This window comes from Colletes latitarsis, unplaced genomic scaffold (genome assembly GCF_051014445.1).
Source record: "Colletes latitarsis isolate SP2378_abdomen unplaced genomic scaffold, iyColLati1 scaffold0013, whole genome shotgun sequence".
NCBI lineage: Eukaryota > Metazoa > Arthropoda > Insecta > Hymenoptera > Colletidae > Colletes > Colletes latitarsis.
In genome coordinates this window covers 29,011,162-29,028,377 of record NW_027488368.1, presented here as the reverse complement: position 1 = coordinate 29,028,377, position 17,216 = coordinate 29,011,162, and positions in this window count along the sequence as shown.

The following is a 17,216-nucleotide window of genomic DNA, read 5'->3' as shown; positions in this document are numbered from 1 at the left end:
TTGACTGCTTCAGTTTGTTACCACATTACTACGTGATTCAAACACGAAAAAACCCCAGGATCTGGCCAACAAGTATGCGAAGAAGGCAAAATCATGAGCCAGATGCGGGCATATCCCGGACCTATCCCAGACCTAACCGGTGTTATCCTCTAAAATATTGATCAAAACCAGGTTTAATTGACAGTTTCAGTGTGTTACCACATTACTACGTGACTCAAACACGAAAAATCCCAGGATCTGGCCAACAAGTATGCGAAGAAGGCAAAATCATGAGCCAGATGCGGGCATATCCCGGACCTATCCCAGACCTAACCGGTGTTATCCTCTAAAATATTGATCGAAACCAGGTTTAATTGACTGCTTCAGTGTGTTACCACATTGCTACGTGATTCAAACATGAAAAAACCCCAGGATCTGGCCAACAAGTATGCGAAAAAGGCGAAAGTATAAGCCTGGTGCGCGCAAATCCCAGACCTAACCCAGACCTAACCGGTGTTATCCTCTAAAATATTGATCGAAACCAGGTTTTATTGACTGCTTCAATGTGTTACCACATTACTACGTGATTCAAACACGGAAAAAACCCAGGATCTGGCCAACAAGTTTGCGAAAAAGGCGAAAGTATAAGCCAGATGCGGGCATAACCCAGACCTAACCCAGACCTAACCGGTGTTATCCTCTAAAATATTGATCGAAACCAGGTTTTATTGACTGCTTCAGTTTGTTACCACATTACTACGTGATTCAAACACGAAAAAACCCCAGGATCTGGTCAACAAGTATGCGAAGAAGGCAAAATCATGAGCCAGATGCGGGCATATCCCGGACCTATCCCAGACCTAACCGGTGTTATCCTCTAAAATATTGATCGAAACCAGGTTTTATTGACTGCTTCAGTGTATTACCACATTACTACGTGATTCAAACACAAAAAATACCCAGGATATGGCCAACAAGTATGCGAAGAAGGCGAAAGTATAAGCCAGATGCGCGCATTTCCCGGACCTATCCCAGACCTAACCGGTGTTATCCTCTAAAATATTGATCGAAACCAGGTTTAATTGACTGCTTCAGTGTGTTATCACATTACTACGTGATTCAAACACGGAAAAAACCCAGGATCTGGCCAACAAGTATGCGAAGAAGGCGAAAGTATAAGCCAGATGCGCGCAAATCCCAGACCTAACCCAGACCTAACCGGTGTTATCCTCTAAAATATTGATCGAAACCAGGTTTTATTGACTGCTTCAATGAGTTACCACATTGCTACGTGATTCAAACACGGAAAAAACCCAGGATCTGGCCAACAAGTTTGCGAAAAAGGCGAAAGTATAAGCCAGATGCGCGCAAATCCCAGACCTAACCCAGACCTAACCGGCGTTATCCTCTAAAATATTGATCGAAACCAGGTTTTATTGACTGCTTCAGTTTGTTACCACATTACTACGTGATTCAAACACGAAAAAACCCCAGGATCTGGTCAACAAGTATGCGAAGAAGGCAAAATCATGAGCCAGATGCGGGCATATCCCGGACCTATCCCAGACCTAACCGGTGTTATCCTCTAAAATATTGATCGAAACCAGGTTTTATTGACTGCTTCAGTGTATTACCACATTACTACGTGATTCAAACACGAAAAAAACCCAGGATATGACCAACAAGTATGCGAAGAAGGCAAAATCATGAGCCAGATGCGGGCATATCCCGGACCTATCCCAGACCTAACCGGTGTTATCCTCTAAAATATTGATCGAAACCAGGTTTTATTGACTGCTTCAGTGTATTACCACATTACTGCGTGATTCAAACACGAAAAAAACCCAGGATCTGGCCAACAAGTATGCGAAGAAGGCAAAGTCATGAGCCAGATGAGGGCATAACCCATACCTAACCCAGACCTAACCGGTGTTATCCTCTAAAATATTGATCGAAACCAGGTTTAATTGACAGCTTCAGTGTATTACCACATTACTACGTGATTCAAACACGAAAAAAACCCAGGATCTGGCCAACAAGTTTACGAAAGAGGCGAAAGTATAAGCCAGATGCGCGCATTTCCCAGACCTAACCCAGACCTAACCGGTGTCATCCTCTAAAATATTGATCGAAACCAGGTTTTATTGACTGCTTCAGTTTGTTACCACATTACTACGTGATTCAAACACGAAAAAACCCCAGGATCTGGCCAACAAGTATGCGAAGAAGGCAAAATCATGAGCCAGATGCGGGCATATCCCGGACCTATCCCAGACCTAACCGGTGTTATCCTCTAAAATATTGATCAAAACCAGGTTTAATTGACAGTTTCAGTGTGTTACCACATTACTACGTGATTCAAACACGAAAAAAACCCAGGATCTGGCCAACAAGTATGCGAAGAAGGCAAAATCATGAGCCAGATGCGGGCATATCCCGGACCTATCCCAGACCTAACCGGTGTTATCCTCTAAAATATTGATCGAAACCAGGTTTAATTGACTGCTTCAGTGTGTTACCACATTGCTACGTGATTCAAACACGAAAAAACCCCAGGATCTGGCCAACAAGTATGCGAAGAAGGCGAAAGTATAAGCCAGATGCGCGCATTTCCCGGACCTATCCCAGACCTAACCGGTGTTATCCTCTAAAATATTGATCGAAACCAGGTTTAATTGACTGCTTCAGTGTGTTATCACATTACTACGTGATTCAAACACGGAAAAAACCCAGGATCTGGCCAACAAGTATGCGAAAAAGGCGAAAGTATAAGCCAGAGGCGCGCAAATCCCAGACCTAACCCAGACCTAACCGGTGTTATCCTCTAAAATATTGATCGAAACCAGGTTTTATTGACTGGTTCAGTGTGTTACCACATTACTACGTGATTCAAACGCGGAAAAAACCCAGGATCTGGCCAACAAGTTTGCGAAAAAGGCGAAAGTATAAGCCAGATGCGCGCAAATTCCAGACCTAACCCAGACCTAACCGGTGTTATCCTCTAAAATATTGATCGAAACCAGGTTTTATTGACTGCTTCAGTTTGTTACCATATTACTACGTGATTCAAACACGAAAAAACCCCAGGATCTGGCCAACAAGTATGCGAAGAAGGCAAAATCATGAGCCAGATGCGGGCATATCCCGGACCTATCCCAGACCTAACCGGTGTTATCCTCTAAAATATTGATCGAAACCAGGTTTTATTGACTGCTTCAGTGTGTTACCACATTACTACGTGATTAAAACACGGAAAAAACCCAGGATCTGGCTAACAAGTTTGCGAAAAAGGCGAAAGTATAAGCCAGATGCGCGCAAATTCCAGACCTAACCCAGACCTAACCGGTGTTATCCTCTAAAATATTGATCGAAACCAGGTTTTATTGACTGCTTCAGTTTGTTACCATATTACTACGTGATTCAAACACGAAAAAACCCCAGGATCTGGCCAACAAGTATGCGAAGAAGGCAAAATCATGAGCCAGATGCGGGCATATCCCGGACCTATCCCAGACCTAACCGGTGTTATCCTCTAAAATATTGATCGAAACCAGGTTTTATTGACTGCTTCAGTGTATTACCACATTACTACGTGATTCAAACACGAAAAAAACCCAGGATATGGCCAACAAGTATGCGAAGAAGGCAAAATCATGAGCCAGATGTGGGCATATCCCATACCTAACCCAGACCTAACCGGTGTTATCCTCTAAAATATTGATCGAAACCAGGTTTAATTGACAGCTTCAGTGTATTACCACATTACTACGTGATTCAAACACGAAAAAAACCCAGGATCTGGCCAACAAGTTTGCGAAAAAGGCGAAAGTATAAGCCAGATGCGCGCATTTCCCAGACCTAACCCAGACCTAACCGCCGTTATCCTCTAAAATAGTGATCGAAACCAGGTTTAATTGACTGCTTCAGTTTGTTACCACATTACTACGTGATTCAAACACGAAAAAGCCCCAGGATCTGGCCAACAAGTATGCGAAGAAGGCAAAATCATGAGCCAGATGCGGCCATATCCCGGACCTATCCCAGACCTAACCGGTGTTATCCTCTAAAATATTGATCGAAACCAGGTTTTATTGACTGCTTCAGTGTATTACCACATTACTACGTGATTCAAACACGGAAAAAACCCAGGATCTGGCTAACAAGTTTGCGAAAAAGGCGAAAGTATAAGCCAGATGCGCGCATTTCCCAGACCTAACCCAGACCTAACCGCCGTTATCCTCTAAAATAGTGATCGAAACCAGGTTTAATTGACTGCTTCAGTTTGTTACCACATTACTACGTGATTCAAACACGAAAAAGCCCCAGGATCTGGCCAACAAGTATGCGAAGAAGGCAAAATCATGAGCCAGATGCGGGCATATCCCGGACCTATCCCAGACCTAACCGGTGTTATCCTCTAAAATATTGATCGAAACCAGGTTTTATTGACTGCTTCAGTGTATTACCACATTACTACGTGATTCAAACACGAAAAAAACCCAGGATATGGCCAACAAGTATGCGAAGAAGGCAAAATCATGAGCCAGATGCGGGCATATCCCATACCTAACCCAGACCTAACCGGTGTTATCCTCTAAAATATTGATCGAAACCAGGTTTAATTGACAGCTTCAGTGTATTACCACATTACTACGTGATTCAAACACGAAAAAAACCCAGGATCTGGCCAACAAGTTTGCGAAAAAGGCGAAAGTATAAGCCAGATGCGCGCATTTCCCAGACCTAACCCAGACCTAACCGCCGTTATCCTCTAAAATAGTGATCGAAACCAGGTTTAATTGACTGCTTCAGTTTGTTACCACATTACTACGTGATTCAAACACGAAAAAGCCCCAGGATCTGGCCAACAAGTATGCGAAGAAGGCAAAATCATGAGCCAGATGCGGCCATATCCCGGACCTATCCCAGACCTAACCGGTGTTATCCTCTAAAATATTGATCGAAACCAGGTTTTATTGACTGCTTCAGTGTATTACCACATTACTACGTGATTCAAACACGGAAAAAACCCAGGATCTGGCTAACAAGTTTGCGAAAAAGGCGAAAGTATAAGCCAGATGCGCGCATTTCCCAGACCTAACCCAGACCTAACCGCCGTTATCCTCTAAAATAGTGATCGAAACCAGGTTTAATTGACTGCTTCAGTTTGTTACCACATTACTACGTGATTCAAACACGAAAAAGCCCCAGGATCTGGCCAACAAGTATGCGAAGAAGGCAAAATCATGGGCCAGATGCGGGCATATCCCGGACCTATCCCAGACCTAACCGGTGTTATCCTCTAAAATATTGATCGAAACCAGGTTTTATTGACTGCTTCAGTGTATTACCACATTACTACGTGATTCAAACACGAAAAAAACCCAGGATCTGGCCAACAAGTATGCGAAGAAGGCAAAATCATGAGCCAGATGCGGGCATATCCCGGACCTATCCCAGACCTAACCGGTGTTATCCTCTAAAATATTGATCGAAACCAGGTTTTATTGACTGCTTCAGTGTATTACCACATTACTGCGTGATTCAAACACGAAAAAAACCCAGGATCTGGCCAACAAGTTTGCGAAAAAGGCGAAAGTATAAGCCAGATGCGCGCATTTCCCAGACCTAACCCAGACCTAACCGGCGTTATCCTCTAAAATAGTGATCGAAACCAGGTTTAATTGACTGCTTCAGTGTGGTACCACATTACTGCGTTATTCAAACCAGAAAAAAACCCAGGATCTAGCCAACAAGTTTGCGAAAAAGGCGAAAGTATAAGCCAGATGCGCGCATATCCAAGACCTAACCCAGACCTAACCGGTGTTATCCTCTTAAATATTGATCGAAACCAGGTTTAATTGACTGCTTCAGTGTGTTACCACATTACTACGTGTTTGAAACACGGAAAATACCCAGGATCTGGCCAACAAGTTTGCGAAAAAGGCGAAAGTATAAGCCAGATGCGCGCAAATCCCAGACCTAACCCAGGCCTAAGCGGTGTTATCCTCTAAAATATTGATCGAAACCAGGTTTTATTGACTGCTTCAGTGTGTTACCACATTACTACGTGTTTCAAACACGGAAAATACCCAGGATCTGGCCAACAAGTTTGCGAAAAAGGCGAAAGTATAAGCCAGATGCGCGCAAATCCCAGACCTAACCCAGACCTAACCGGTGTCATCCTCTAAAATATTGATCGAAACCAGGTTTTATTGACTGCTTCAGTTTGTTACCACATTACTACGTGATTCAAACACGAAAAAACCCCAGGATCTGGCCAGCAAGTATGCGAAGAAGGCAAAATCATGAGCCAGATGCGGGCATATCCCGGACCTATCCCAGACCTAACCGGTGTTATCCTCTAAAATATTGATCAAAACCAGGTTTAATTGACAGTTTCAGTGTGTTACCACATTACTACGTGACTCAAACACGAAAAATCCCAGGATCTGGCCAACAAGTATGCGAAGAAGGCAAAATCATGAGCCAGATGCGGGCATATCCCAGACCTATCCCAGACCTAACCGGTGTTATCCTCTAAAATATTGATCGAAACCAGGTTTAATTGACTGCTTCAGTGTGTTACCACATTGCTACGTGATTCAAACATGAAAAAACCCCAGGATCTGGCCAAAAAGTATGCGAAGAAGGCGAAAGTATAAGCCAGATGCGGGCATTTCCCGGACCTATCCCAGACCTAACCGGTGTTATCCTCTAAAATATTGATCGAAACCAGGTTTAATTGACTGCTTCAGTGTGTTACCACATTGCTACGTGATTCAAACACGAAAAAACCCCAGTATCTGGCCAACAAGTATGCGAAGAAGGCGAAAGTATAAGCCAGATGCGCGCAAATCCCAGACCTAACCCAGACCTAACCGGTGTTATCCTCTAAAATATTGATCGAAACCAGGTTTTATTGACTGCTTCAGTTTGTTACCACATTACTACGTGATTCAAACACGAAAAAACCCCAGGATCTGGCCAACAAGTATGCGAAGAGGGCAAAATCATGAGCCAGATGCGGGCATATCCCGGACCTATCCCAGACCTAACCGGTGTTATCCTCTAAAATATTGATCGAAACCAGGTTTAATTGACTGCTTCAGTGTGTTACCACATTGCTACGTGATTCAAACACGAAAAAACCCCAGTATCTGGCCAACAAGTATGCGAAGAAAGCGAAAGTATAAGCCAGATGCGCGCATTTCCCGGACCTATCCCAGACCTAACCGGTGTTATCCTCTAAAATATTGATCGAAACCAGGTTTAATTGACTGCTTCAGTGTGTTATCACATTACTACGTGATTCAAACACGGAAAAAACCCAGGATCTGGCCAACAAGTATGCGAAAAAGGCGAAAGTATAAGCCAGATGCGCGCATTTCCCAGACCTAACCCAGACCTAACCGGTGTCATCCTCTAAAATATTGATCGAAACCAGGTTTTATTGACTGCTTCAGTTTGTTACCACATTACTACGTGATTCAAACACGAAAAAACCCCAGGATCTGGTCAACAAGTATGCGAAGAAGGCAAAATCATGAGCCAGATGCGGGCATATTCCGGACCTATCCCAGACCTAACCGGTGTTATCCTCTAAAATATTGATCGAAACCAGGTTTAATTGACAGCTTCAGTGTATTACCACATTACTACGTGATTCAAACACGAAAAAAACCCAGGATCTGGCCAACAAGTTTGCGAAAAATGCGAAAGTATAAGCCAGATGCGCGCATTTCCTAGACCTAACCCAGACCTAACCGGTGTCATCCTCTAAAATATTGATCGAAACCAGGTTTTATTGACTGCTTCAGTTTGTTACCACATTACTACGTGATTCAAACACGAAAAAACCCCAGGATCTGGCCAACAAGCATGCGAAGAAGGCAAAATCATGAGCCAGATGCGGGCATATCCCGGACCTATCCCAGACCTAACCGGTGTTATCCTCTAAAATATTGATCAAAACCAGGTTTAATTGACAGTTTCAGTGTGTTACCACATTACTACGTGATTCAAACACGAAAAAAACCCAGGATCTGGCCAACAAGTATGCGAAGAAGGCAAAATCATGAGCCAGATGCGGGCATATCCCGGACCTATCCCAGACCTAACCGGTGTTATCCTCTAAAATATTGATCGAAACCAGGTTTAATTGACTGCTTCAGTGTGTTACCACATTGCTACGTGATACAAACACGAAAAAACCCCAGGATCTGGCCAACAAGTATGCGAAGAAGGCGAAAGTATAAGGCAGATGCGCGCATTTCCCGAACCTATCCCAGACCTAACCGGTGTTATCCTCTAAAATATTGATCGAAACCAGGTTTAATTGACTGCTTCAGTGTGTTATCACATTACTACGTGATTCAAACACGGAAAAAACCCAGGATCTGGCCAACAAGTATGCGAAAAAGGCGAAAGTATAAGCCAGATGCGTGCAAATCCCAGACCTAACCCAGACCTAACCGGTGTTATCCTCTAAAATATTGATCGAAACCAGGTTTAATTGACTGCTTCAGTGTGTTACCACATTGCTACGTGATTCAAACACGAAAAAACCCCAGGATCTGGCCAACAAGTATGCGAAGAAGGCGAAAGTATAAGGCAGATGCGCGCATTTCCCGAACCTATCCCAGACCTAACCGGTGTTATCCTCTAAAATATTGATCGAAACCAGGTTTAATTGACTGCTTCAGTGTGTTATCACATTACTACGTGATTCAAACACGGAAAAAACCCAGGATCTGGCCAACAAGTATGCGAAAAAGGCGAAAGTATAAGCCAGATGCGTGCAAATCCCAGACCTAACCCAGACCTAACCGGTGTTATCCTCTAAAATATTGATCGAAACCAGGTTTTATTGGCTGCTTCAGTGTGTTACCACATTACTACGTGATTCAAACGCAGAAGAAACCCAGGATCTGGCCAACAAGTTTGCGAAAAAGGCGAAAGTATAAGCCAGATGCGCGCAAATCCCAGACCTAACCCAGACCTAACCGGTGTTATCCTCTAAAATATTGATCGAAACCAGGTTTTATTGACTGCTTCAGTTTGTTACCACATTACTACGTGATTCAAACACGAAAAAACCCCAGGATCTGGCCAACAAGTATGCGAAGAAGGCAAAATCATAAGCCAGATGCGGGCATATCCCGGACCTATCCCAGACCTAAGCGGTGTTATCCTCTAAAATATTGATCGAAACCAGGTTTTATTGACTGCTTCAGTGTATTACCACATTACTACGTGATTCAAACACGAAAAAAACCCAGGATCTGGCCAACAAGTTTGCGAAAAAGGCGAAAGTATAAGCCAGATGCGCGCATTTCCCAGACCTAACCGAGACCTAACCGCCGTTATCCTCTAAAATAGTGATCGAAACCAGGTTTAATTGACTGCTTCAGTTTGTTACCACATTACTACGTAATTCAAACACGAAAAAGCCCCAGGATCTGGCCAACAAGTATGCGAAGAAGGCAAAATCATGAGCCAGATGCGGGCATATCCCGGACCTATCCGAGACCTAACCGGTGTTATCCTCTAAAATATTGATCGAAACCAGGTTTTATTGACTGCTTCAGTGTGTTACCACATTACTACGTGTTTCAAACACGGAAAATACCCAGGATCTGGCCAACAAGTTTGCGAAAAAGGCGAAAGTATAAGCCAGATGCGCGCATTTCCCAGACCTAACCCAGACCTAACCGCCGTTATCCTCTAAAATAGTGATCGAAACCAGGTTTAATTGACTGCTTCAGTTTGTTACCACATTACTACGTGATTCAAACACGAAAAAGCCCCAGGATCTGGCCAACAAGTATGCGAAGAAGGCAAAATCATGAGCCAGATGCGGGCATATCCCGGACCTATCCCAGACCTAACTGGTGTTATCCTCTAAAATATTGATCGAAACCAGGTTTTATTGACTGCTTCAGTGTATTACCACATTACTACGTGATTCAAACACGGAAAAAACCCAGGATCTGGCTAACAAGTTTGCGAAAAAGGCGAAAGTATAAGCCAGATGCGCGCATTTCCCAGACCTAACCCAGACCTAACCGCCGTTATCCTCTAAAATAGTGATCGAAACCAGGTTTAATTGACTGCTTCATTTTTTTACCACATTACTACGTGATTCAAACACGAAAAAGCCCCAGGATCTGGCCAACAAGTATGCGAAGAAGGCAAAATCATGAGCCAGATGCGGGCATATCCCGGACCTATCCCAGACCTAACCGGTGTTATCCTCTAAAATATTGATCGAAACCAGGTTTTATTGACTGCTTCAGTGTATTACCACATTACTACGTGATTCAAACACGAAAAAAACCCAGGATCTGGCCAACAAGTATGCGAAGAAGGCAAAATCATGAGCCAGATGCGGGCATATCCCGGACCTATCCCAGACCTAACCGGTGTTATCCTCTAAAATATTGATCGAAACCAGGTTTTATTGACTGCTTCAGTGTATTACCACATTACTGCGTGATTCAAACACGAAAAAAACCCAGGATCTGGCCAATATGTTTGCGAAAAAGGCGAAAGTATAAGCCAGATGCGCGCAAATCCCAGACCTAACCCAGGCCTAACCGGTGTTATCCTCTAAAATATTGATCGAAACCAGGTTTTATTGACTGCTTCAGTGTGTTACCACATTACTACGTGTTTCAAACACGGAAAATACCCAGGATCTGGCCAACAAGTTTGCGAAAAAGGCGAAAGTATAAGCCAGATGCGCGCATATCCCAGACCTAACCCAGGCCTAACCTGTGTTATCCTCTAAAATATTGATCGAAACCAGGTTTTATTGACTGCTTCAGTGTGTTACCACATTACTACGTGTTTCAAACACGGAAAATACCCAGGATCTGGCCAACAAGTTTGCGAAAAAGGCGAAAGTATAAGCCAGATGCGCGCATATCCCAGACCTAACCCAGACCTAACCGGTGTTATACTCTGAAATATTGATCGAAACCAGGTTTAATTGACTGCTTCAGTGTGTTACCACATTACTACGTGTTTTAAACACGGAAAATACCCAGGATCTGGCCAACAAGTTTGCGAAAAAGGCGAAAGTATAAGCCAGATGGCGGTCTGGTGCGGCCATGAACGCCCGGCCGCCGAGGGGTGGAAACGGGGTCGCGGGCGGTTGCGAGTTGGGGCTCGCAGCCGCCACTAAACGCGGCCCCGGGACGGATAGCGGCGGGATGGAGTGGCCCCGTCCCGCCGCTATGAGGCAGTGTGTCTACTGGGGGGACCGATTGTCCCCCCGGGGGATGGGCGCGAAAGCGCGGGCACGGGGAGGATACCGGAAGAATGCTTCGAGCGATTCCCGGTATCCTCCCAAAGCGTGCCGAAGGGTCACCGTGGGGTTTTTAGTGGGTAGGTCCCGCGCCTGTTGTTGTACGGGCGCGGGGAATCCCACACACCCCTCCCACCTCTCCCCGAGGAGGTGGGAGGGAGTCTTTCGAAGATTTACCCACGACAAAAACAAAAAAAAAAAAAAAAAAAAGTATAAGCCAGATGCGCGCAAATCCCAGACCTAACCCAGACCTAACCGGTGTCATCCTCTAAAATATTGATCGAAACCAGGTTTTATTGACTGCTTCAGTTTGTTACCACATTACTACGTGATTCAAACACGAAAAAACCCCAGGATCTGGCCACAAGTATGCGAAGAAGGCAAAATCATGAGCCAGATCCGGGCATATCCCGGACCTATCCCAGACCTAACCGGTGTTATCCTCTAAAATATTGATCGAAACCAGGTTTTATTGACTGCTTCAGTGTGTTACCACATTACTACGTGTTTCAAACACGGAAAATACCCAGGATCTGGCCAACAAGTTTGCGAAAAAGGCGAAAGTATAAGCCAGATGCGCGCATATCCCAGACCTAACCCAGACCTAACCTGTGTTATACTCTGAAATATTGATCGAAACCAGGTTTAATTGACTGCTTCAGTGTGTTACCACATTACTACGTGTTTTAAACACGGAAAATACCCAGGATCTGGCCAACAAGTTTGCGAAAAAGGCGAAAGTATAAGCCAGATGCGCGCAAATCCCAGACCTAACCCAGACCTAACCGGTGTCATCCTCTAAAATATTGATCGAAACCAGGTTTTATTGACTGCTTCAGTTTGTTACCACATTACTACGTGATTCAAACACGAAAAAACCCCAGGATCTGGCCAACAAGTATGCGAAGAAGGCAAAATCATGAGCCAGATGCGGGCATATCCCGGACCTATCCCAGACCTAACCGGTGTTATCCTCTAAAATATTGATCAAAACCAGGTTTAATTGACAGTTTCAGTGTGTTACCACATTACTACGTGACTCAAACACGAAAAATCCCAGGATCTGGCCAACAAGTATGCGAAGAAGGCAAAATCATGAGCCAGATGCGGGCATATCCCGGACCTATCCCAGACCTAACCGGTGTTATCCTCTAAAATATTGATCGAAACCAGGTTTAATTGACTGCTTCAGTGTGTTACCACATTGCTACGTGATTCAAACATGAAAAAACCCCAGGATCTGGCCAACAAGTATGCGAAAAAGGCGAAAGTATAAGCCAGATGCGCGCAAATCCCAGACCTAACCCAGACCTAACCGGTGTTATCCTCTAAAATATTGATCGAAACCAGGTTTTATTGACTGCTTCAGTTTGTTACCACATTACTACGTGATTCAAACACGAAAAAACCCCAGGATCTGGCCAACAAGTATGCGAAGAAGGCAAAATCATGAGCCAGATGCGGGCATATCCCGGACCTATCCCAGACCTAACCGGTGTTATCCTCTAAAATATTGATCGAAACCAGGTTTAATTGACTGCTTCAGTGTGTTACCACATTGCTACGTGATTCAAACACGAAAAAACCCCAGGATCTGGCCAACAAGTATGCGAGGAAGGCGAAAGTATAAGCCAGATGCGCGCATTTCGCGGACCTATCCCAGACCTAACCGGTGTTATCCTCTAAAATAATGATCGAAACCAGGTTTAATTGACTGCTTCAGTGTGTTATCACATTACTACGTGATTCAAACACGAAAAAACCCCAGGATCTGGTCAACAAGTATGCGTAGAAGGCAAAATCATGAGCCAGATGCGGGCATATCCCGGACCTATCCCAGACCTAACCGGTGTTATCCTCTAAAATATTGATCGAAACCAGGTTTTATTGACTGCTTCAGTGTATTACCACATTACTACGTGATTCAAACACGAAAAAAACCCAGGATATGGCCAACAAGTATGCGAAGAAGGCAAAATCATGAGCCAGATGCGGGCATATCCCGGACCTATCTCAGACCTAACCGGTGTTATCCTCTAAAATATTGATCGAAACCAGGTTTAATTGACTGCTTCAGTGTGTTACCACATTGCTACGTGATTCAAACACGAAAAAACCCCAGGATCTGGCCAACAAGTATGCGAAGAAGGCGAAAGTATAAGCCAGATGCGCGCATTTCCCGGACCTATCCCAGACCTAACCGGTGTTATCCTCTAAAATATTGATCGAAACCAGGTTTAATTGACTGCTTCAGTGTGTTATCACATTACTACGTGATTCAAACACGGTAAAAACCCAGGATCTGGCCAACAAGTATGCGAAAAAGGCGAAAGTATAAGCCAGATGCGCGCAAATCCCAGACCTAACCCAGACCTAACCGGTGTTATCCTCTAAAATATTGATCGAAACCAAGTTTTATTGACTGCTTCAGTGTGTTACCACATTACTACGTGTTTCAAGCACGGAAAATACCCAGGATCTGGCCAACAAGTTTGCGAAAAAGGCGAAGGTATAAGCCAGATGCGCGCATATCCCAGACCTAACCCAGACCTAACCGGTGTTATACTCTGAAATATTGATCGAAACCAGGTTTAATTGACTGCTTCAGTGTGTTACCACATTACTACGTGTTTTAAACACGGAAAATACCCAGGATCTGGCCAACAAGTTTGCGAAAAAGGCGAAAGTATAAGCCAGATGCGCACAAATCCCAGACCTAACCCAGACCTAACCGGTGTCATCCTCTAAAATATTGATCGAAACCAGGTTTTATTGACTGCTTCAGTTTGTTACCACATTACTACGTGATTCAAACACGAAAAAACGCCAGGATCTGGCCAACAAGTATGCGAAGAAGGCAAAATCATGAGCCAGATGCGGGTATATCCCGGACCTATCCCAGACCTAACCGGTGTTATCCTCTAAAATATTGATCGAAACAAGGTTTTATTGACTGCTTCAGTGTATTACCACATTACTACGTGATTCAAACACGAAAAAAACCCAGGATCTGGCCAACAAGTATGCGAAGAAGGCGAAAGTATAAGCCAGATGCGCGCATTTCCCAGACCTAACCCAGACCTAACCGGCGTTATCCTCTAAAATAGTGATCGAAACCAGGTTTAATTGACTGCTTCAGTGTGGTACCACATTACTGCGTTATTCAAACCAGAAAAAAACCCAGGATCTAGCCAACAAGTTTGCGAAAAAGGCGAAAGTATAAGCCAGATGCGCGCATATCCCAGACCTAACCCAGACCTAACCGGTGTTATCCTCTGAAATATTGATCGAAACCAGGTTTAGTTGATTGCTTCAGTGTGTTACCACATTACTACGTGTTTCAAACACGGAAAATACCCAGGATCTGGCCAACAAGTTTGCGAAAAAGGCGAAAGTATAAGCCAGATGCGCGCAAATCCCAGACCTAACCCAGACCTAACCGGTGTTATCCTCTAAAATATTGATCGAAACCAGGTTTTATTGACTGCTTCAGTGTGTTACCACATTACTACGTGTTTCAATCACCGAAAATACCCAGGATCTGGCCAACAAGTTTGCGAAAAAGGCGAAAGTATAAGCCAGATGCGCGCATATCCCAGACCTAGCCCAGACCTAACCGGTGTTATACTCTGAAATATTGATCGAAACCAGGTTTAATTGACTGCTTCAGTGTGTTACCACACTACTACGTGTTTTAAACACGGAAAATACCCAGGATCTGGCCAACAAGTTTGCGAAAAAGGCGAAAGTATAAGCCAGATGCGCGCAAATCCCAGACCTAACCCAGACCTAACCGGTGTCATCCTCTAAAATATTGATCGAAACCAGGTTTTATTGACTGCTTCAGTTTGTTACCACATTACTACGTGATTCAAAGACGAAAAAACCCCAGGATCTGGCCAACAAGTATGCGAAGAAGGCAAAATCATGAGCCAGATGCGGGCATATCCCGGACCTATCCCAGACCTAACCGGTGTTATCCTCTAAAATATTGATCAAAACCAGGTTTAATTGACAGTTTCAGTGTGTTACCACATTACTACGTGATTCAAACACGAAAAAAACCCAGGATCTGGCCAACAAGTATGCGAAGAAGGCAAAATCATGAGCCAGATGCGGGCATATCCCGGACCTATCCCAGACCTAACCGGTGTTATCCTCTAAAATATTGATCGAAACCAGGTTTAATTGACTGCTTCGGTGTGTTACCACATTGCTACGTGATTCAAACACGAAAAAACCCCAGGATCTGGCCAACAAGTATGCGAAGAAGGCAAAGTCATGAGCCAGATGAGGGCATAACCCATACCTAACCCAGACCTAACCGGTGTTATCCTCTAAAATATTGATCGAAACCAGGTTTAATTGACAGCTTCAGTGTATTACCACATTACTACGTGATTCAAACACGAAAAAAACCCAGGATCTGGCCAACAAGTTTGCGAAAAAGGCGAAAGTATAAGCCAGATGCGCGCATTTCCCAGACCTAACCCAGACCTAACCGGCGTTATCCTCTAAAATAGTGATCGAAACCAGGTTTAATTGACTGCTTCAGTGTGGTACCACATTACTGCGTTATTCAAACCAGAAAAAAAACCCAGGATCTAGCCAACAAGTTTGCGAAAAAGGCGAAAGTATAAGCCAGATGCGCGCATATCCCAGACCTTACCCAGACCTAACCGGTGTTATCCTCTGAAATATTGATCGAAACCAGGTTTAATTGACTGCTTCAGTGTGTTACCACGTTACTACGTGATTCAAACACGGAAAATACCCAGGATCTGGCCAACAAGTTTGCGAAAAAGGCGAAAGTATAAGCCAGATGCGCGCAAATCCCAGACCTAACCCAGACCTAACCGGTGTTATCCTCTAAAATATTGTTCGAAACCAGGTTTTATTGACTGCTTCAGTGTGTTACCACATTACTACGTGTTTCAAACAGGGAAAATACCCAGGATCTGGCCAACAAGTTTGCGAAAAAGGCGAAAGTATAAGCCAGATGCGCGCAAATCCCAGACCTAACCCAGACCTAACCGGTGTCATCCTCTAAAATATTGATCGAAACCAGGTTTTATTGACTGCTTCAGTTTGTTACCACATTACTACGTGATTCAAACACGAAAAAACCCCAGGATCTGGCCAACAAGTATGCGAAGAAGGCAAAATCATGAGCCAGATGGGGGCATATCCCGGACCTATCCCAGACCTAACCGGTGTTATCCTCTAAAATATTGATCAAAACCAGGTTTAATTGACAGTTTCAGTGTGTTACCACATTACTACGTGATTCAAACACGAAAAAAACCCAGGATCTGTCCAACAAGTATGCGAAGAAGGCAAAATCATGAGCCAGATGCGGGCATATCCCGGACCTATCCCAGACCTAACCGGTGTTATCCTCTAAAATATTGATCGAAACCAGGTTTAATTGACTGCTTCAGTGTGTTACCACATTGCTACGTGATTCAAACACGAAAAAACCCCAGGATCTGGCCAACAAGTATGCGAAGAAGGCGAAAGTATAAGCCAGATGCGCGCATTTCCCGGAGCTATCCCAGACCTAACCGGTGTTATCCTCTAAAATATTGATCGAAACCATGTTTAATTGACTGCTTCAGTGTGTTATCACATTACTACGTGATTCAAACACGGAAAAAACCCAGGATCTGGTCAACAAGTATGCGAAAAAGGCGAAAGTATAAGCCAGATGCGCGCAAATCCCAGACCTAACCCAGACCTAACCGGTGTTATCCTCTAAAATATTGATCGAAACCAGGTTTTATTGACTGCTTCAGTGTGTTACCACATTACTACGTGATTCAAACACGGAAAAAACCCAGGATCTGGCCATCAAGTTTGCGAAAAAGGCGAAAGTATAAGCCAGATGCGCGCAAATCCCAGACCTAACCCAGACCTAACCGGCGTT